The sequence below is a fragment of the Gossypium arboreum genome, chromosome 12, assembly GCF_025698485.1.
Source record: "Gossypium arboreum isolate Shixiya-1 chromosome 12, ASM2569848v2, whole genome shotgun sequence".
NCBI lineage: Eukaryota > Viridiplantae > Streptophyta > Magnoliopsida > Malvales > Malvaceae > Gossypium > Gossypium arboreum.
In genome coordinates this window covers 33,154,887-33,160,919 of record NC_069081.1, presented here as the reverse complement: position 1 = coordinate 33,160,919, position 6,033 = coordinate 33,154,887, and positions in this window count along the sequence as shown.

The following is a 6,033-nucleotide window of genomic DNA, read 5'->3' as shown; positions in this document are numbered from 1 at the left end:
ATTATTGATTTATGTGTATGAGTATTTGAATGATATCCGGGCTAAGTCCCAAGGCGATTATGCTAGTGATATGTTTGTGTTTGAGCCTTAGTAACGAAAATGAAACATGGATGTGTAATGATTATTGATGTATGTGTGTGCATGAGCAATTGAATGATATCCGGCTAAGTCCCAAGACATTTATGCTAGTAATTATATCCGGGTTAAGACCAAAGGCAATTGTGCTAGTGACTACATCCGGCTAAGACTCAAGGCATTCGTGCAAGTTGTTAAATCCGGGCTAATACCCGAAGGCATTTGTGCAAGTCGTTCTATCCGGGCTAAGACCCGAAGGCATTCGTGCATGTGGTTATATCCGGTTGTATTCCGAAGAAGCTTGGGCTGGAGGTGAGCGTTGGTTGCTGTAATAAATTTAATTAGTACGCTCGAAAAGCCCAAAGGATAAGGTATGTTTATATGTGCATTGGAAAAGTCGATATGTTTGAGTAACATCCGTTCAATCGACTAACGAGTTTTCAGCTATTGAATTGGTTGATATCTTGTGAAAGTATATAATGATGAAGTGTGAAGTAAGTATGATTATGTGAATGCGTATTAATGAAATGATTCATTTGCCTATGTGAATGTAATGCTTTAGTTAAAGCTGATTTTATTGCTTGAGACTTACTAAGCATAAAAATGCTTACCCCGTTGCTTTGGCTCTCTGTTTTATAGATTTTCCTCGTTAGCGATCGGATTCGGGATCATTAAAGTCGAAGTCATCTACACTATCAAAGCCTCCATTTTGGTATAATTTTGGTTGAACTTTGAAATGGCATGTATAGGACTACCCTATTGTTGAAGGTCATGTACCTTTCGGTTTTGTGTAAACTTGGATAGCCATGCGAAAATGGCTTATATACGTTTTTGGTATGATACTATAATCGTTGTATGTTGATCATTATGGGGTATGGAATTGTTTTGAGAAGATTAGCCATTGGAATGGTTAATCATGATCACACTTTGTGCTATGTATGCAAAGAGGGGCAATTGAATCGTGGAAATCATGAAATAGGTAAAGGTTACCTTGAAAACAGATGCTGGCAGCAGCAGTGGTGTGGTTTTGAAAAATCACCAAAAATTGTAGGAATGGTATTAAATAGTGAATAAGTTATGTGAATGAACCTTGATGAGTCTACTTTCATATGGAAGAAACGAAACGGTCATAGGAGTTACTTGTTAAGAGATATTCAAGTTATTGTGAGACAGGGCCAGAACGGTTTCTGGGTCCCCTGTCGTGACTTTAAAAATTTACTATAAATTATCCAGAAATAATTAGGAGTCATGCCTTATATGTGCAGATTCCATTTTGAGTCTAGTTTCATTATAAAAAACGGCACCAGTATTAAAGCCCTGTACAGAGAGATATTCAAGTTGTAACGTGCGGAGGTCAGAGCAGTCGATCCCTGTAACATGGGTGACTTTAACTAATAAACTGTACCAATTGGCCTGACCAAAAATTCTAGAAATAAATCCATGGAAGGATATATTAGTCTAAATTCATGGAAAATTTACGAAATCAGTTTCCGAGTTTTGAAACTCAAGATATGATTTTTAAGGCGACAGTGACGCAGTTTTCCAGCCTGTCTGAAAATGCCAAATTGGTCGGTGCTTTAAGAGGACTTGGCTCGTTAACCCCTCGTGTCCGACACCGGCAACGGTCTCGGGTTCAGGGTGTTACAATTTTATTGGTATCAGAGCTATGGTTTAGTCAATTCTAGGACTACCGTGATATGTTTGGGGTCTAGCTATACATGCCATTAAATGATGAATCGATAGTGTGGTGATTTCTGACAATTTGACTTTGTGTTTGTTTATAGCAATGGATCCCGATCCCAACCGAGCAATAGCTGATGATGTGGAGAGTGTGGCGCCTGCTCCCGCGCAAGGGACAGCACCGGCGGACTCTCAACCTATTGTTAGCAATCCGAATGATGAGGCTAAGCAAGCCTTTTATAGCGTGATGAATGATTGGTTCAACCAATACATTCGAACTAACACGGCTGTTCCACAACCTCCATTTCCGACTAATGCAACCCCCGCACATACAATACCTCCAGTAACTGACCAAATAAGGTCAAGTAAGCCCCCAGTCGACAGAATTCGTAAACATGGGGCCACTGAATTCAAGGCTACGGATAGCGACGATGCCGAGCAAGCTGAATTTTGGTTGGACAACACTATCCGGGTGCTCGATGAGCTATCTTGTACACCCGATGAGTGCTTAAAGTGTACCATCTCCTTGCTACGTGATTCCGCCTACTATTGGTGGAGTACTCTGACTTCGTGGTGCCTAGGGAGCAAGTGACTTGGGAATTCTTTCAAACCGAGTTCAAAAAAGTATATCACCGAGATTCATCGACCAAAAGCGAAGGAATTTCTTGATCTTAAGCAAGGCTCTATGTCGCCATCGACTCACGAACGAAAATTTGTGAGGCTTAGCCAGACGCGAGAATGCATTTCGTCCGAAGCTATTATGTGTAAACGCTTGAGGATGGGCTGAATGATGATATAAGGATGTTCGTTGGCATTCTCGAAATACGAGAGTTCGTAGTACTTGTTGAGCGAGCTTGTAAAGCCGAAGAGCTTAGAAAGGAGAAACAAAAAGTTGATGTGGGAACTGGAGAATTCCGAAAAAGGTCCTTGGGAAAGTCTCTTCAACAGGCATCAAAGAGCTTTCGAGATGATGTGAGCTGGTCTAGAGGCGCTTCAGGCTTTTCTAGACGAGATCGCGGTCGACCCCCTGTGACCACACGAGTCACTTCGATCGCCAGTGGTGGAAATGATCACCGAGAGAGCGCGAGTGTCTCGCATTGTGGAAAATGGCATTCGGGAGTCAGAGGTTCCGTGATCACTCTGTTATAAGTGTGGATCGGTGACCACTTTATCAAGGACCGCCCGAGGTTGCTTGAACAAAATGTAAGTCAAAGTGGAAACCCGAGTGCTACCACTTTGCCGAGGTAGGCCATCCAAATGCGGCAATGCTAGTGGCGGTCAAAGAGGGCTGAGAGATGCTACAACAAGACCCGAGGCTCGTGCTCCTGCTAGGACTTATGCCATACACGCACGCGAGGATGCTGCCTCACCGGATGTTATTACTGGTACTTTCACTCTTTTTGATACTAATGTGATTGCTTTGATTGACCTGGTTCTACTCATTCTTATATATGTGAAACCTTAGCATCCAAAGAAGACTTTGCCTATTGAGTCTCTCGAGTTTGTAATTCGGTGTCAAACCCTTGGGTCATTACGTGCTTGTCAACAAAGTGTGTAAGAAAAGTCCCCTAGTGTTTCGAGGTTCTTGTTTTCCGGCGGACCTGATGCTTTTGCCGTTCGATGAATTCGACGTTATTCTTGGTTTGGATTGGTTGACCATGCACGATGCGGTTGTAAATTACAAAAGCAAGACTATCGATCTGAGGTGCGCGAATAACGAGATAATTCGGGTTGAGTCTACGGACTTAAAGGGGTTGCCAACTGTAATATCAGCAATGTTGGCCCAGAAATATGTAAGAAAAGGGTGCGAAGCGTACCTTGCGTATGTGCTCGATGACAAGGAGTCAGAAAAGAAACCCGAATCTGTGCCAGTGATTTGTGAATACCCGGATGTTTTCCCTGAAGAATTGCCAGGTTTACCGCCTGTTCGAGAAATAGAATTTGGCATTGAATTGGTACCTGGTACCACTCTAATTTCGATAGCTCCGTATCGTATGGCACCAACGAAATTAAAGGAGTTGAAAGCTCGCTTGCAAGAATTGGTGGATGAGGTTTTGCTCGTCCGAAGTTTTTCACCTTGGGGTGCGCCGGTGTTGTTTGTGAAAAGAAGGATGGAACCATGAGGTCGTAGATCGACTATCGTCGACTTAATAAAGCGACGATAAAGAAAAATATCCGTTATCACAGATCGACGATTTGTTCGATCAACTCAAGGGAGCTTCAGTGTTCTCGAAAATAGATTTGAGATCGGGCTATTATCAATTACTAATTCGAGATTCGGACGTACCCAAGACCGCCTTGAATCGAGATATGGTCACTACGAGTTCCTAGTGATGCCGTTTGGGCTTACTAATGCCCTGCGGTATTTATGGTTTTAATGAATCGGATCTTCGCACCATATTTGGATCGGTTCGTAGTCGTGTTCATTGATGACATCTTGGTCTATTCAAGAAATGAGACCGAACATGCTGAACACCGAGGTTAGTGCTGCAAATTTTACTTAATAAGCAATTATATGCTAAGTTCACAAGTGTGAGTTCGGTTAAGAGAGGTTAGCTTCTTGGGTCATGTGGTATTCAGACGGTATTCGAGTCGACCGAATAAAATTTCAGCCATACTTAATTGGAAGCCTCCAGAAATATTACCGAGGTTCGGAGCTTTTTGGGGCTTGCTTGTTATTACCGATGATTTGTAAAGGTTTCTCAACGATAGCCACGCCAATGACGGCTACTCCAAAGGGATGTTAAGTTCGAATGGACGGAGAAATGTCGAAAAGTTTTGATCAATTGAAAACTTATTTGACCAAGCCCAATTCTAGTGCAACCCAAACGGGCAAAGAGTTTGTTATTTATAGTGATGCATCCCTACTCGGGTTAGGTTGCGTATTGATGCAAGAAGGTCGAGTTGTGGCCTATGCGTCGAGGCAATTAAAGCCACACGAGAAAAATTATCCGACCCATGATCTCGAATTGGCTGCCATCGTATTCGCCTTAAAGATTTGGCGACATTACTTATTTGGTGAGAAGTGCCATGTGTATTCGGATCACAAAAGTCTCAAATATTTGATGACTCAAAGAGACTTAAATCTGCGACAAAGACATTGGCTCGAGTTATTAAAGGATTATGAGCTGGTCATTGACTATCACCCGGGAAAGGCGAATGTGGTTGCGAATGCCTTAAGTCGTAAATCATTATTCGCTTTACGAGCGATGAATGTGCACTTGTCTGTTCGATCCGACAATGTGTTAGTAGCTGAATTGAAAGCCAAACCATTATTGATACATCAAATTCGTGAAGCTCAGAAAGTCGACGATGAGTTGGCTGCAAAACGGGCTGAGTGTGTTCCGAACAAGGACTCGGAGTTTCAAATCGATGATGACGATTGTTTGAGGTTCAAAAGTCGTCTGTGCGTTCCAAAGAATTCAGAACTTATTTCGATAATTCTGAACGAAGCCCATTGTAGCCGAATGGCAATCCACCCGGGGAGTACGAAGATGTACAACGATTTGAAACGTCGGTTTTGGTGGCATGGTATGAAACGAGACATCTCCGACTTTGTTTCGAGATGTTTAATATGTCAACAAGTGAAAGCGGAAATGGGATCGAGTCACCATGGACTTTGTATCTGGACTGCCATTGTCAGCGAGTAAGAAGGATGTGGTTTGGGTCGTGGTAGATAGATTGACTAAGTCGGCTCACTTTGTCCCCATACGTACGGATTTTTCAATGGACAAACTAGCCGAATTGTACGTTTCTCAGATTGTGAGATTGCACGGGGTGCCTATTTCCATCGTGTCAGATAGAGATTCGAGATTTACCTCATGATTTTGGAAAAAGTTGCAAGAAGCTTTGGGTACCAAGTTGCATTTCAGCACCGCCTTTCACCCCCAAACCGATGGTCAATCCGAGTGGATAATTCAGATACTTGAGGATATGTTAAGATGTTGCATCCTCGAGTTCAGTGGTTCATGGGAACGGTATTTGCCATTGATTGAATTCGCTTACAACAACATCTTTCAATCAAGTATTAAGATGGCACCCTACGAGGCTTTGTACGGTCGTAAATGCCGAACACCATTGTTTTGGACCGAGCTCGGTGAAAGCAAAATTTTCGGGTGGATTTGATTAAAGATGCTGAATGAAAGTGAAAGTAATCCGTGAATGTCGAAAATAGCCTCCGATCGTCGAAGTCGACGCGGATCTGAGCGTAAAGACATCGAGCATCGTGGGAGATAAAGTGTTTCTCAAGGTTTCACCTTGGAAAAGATACTCGATTCG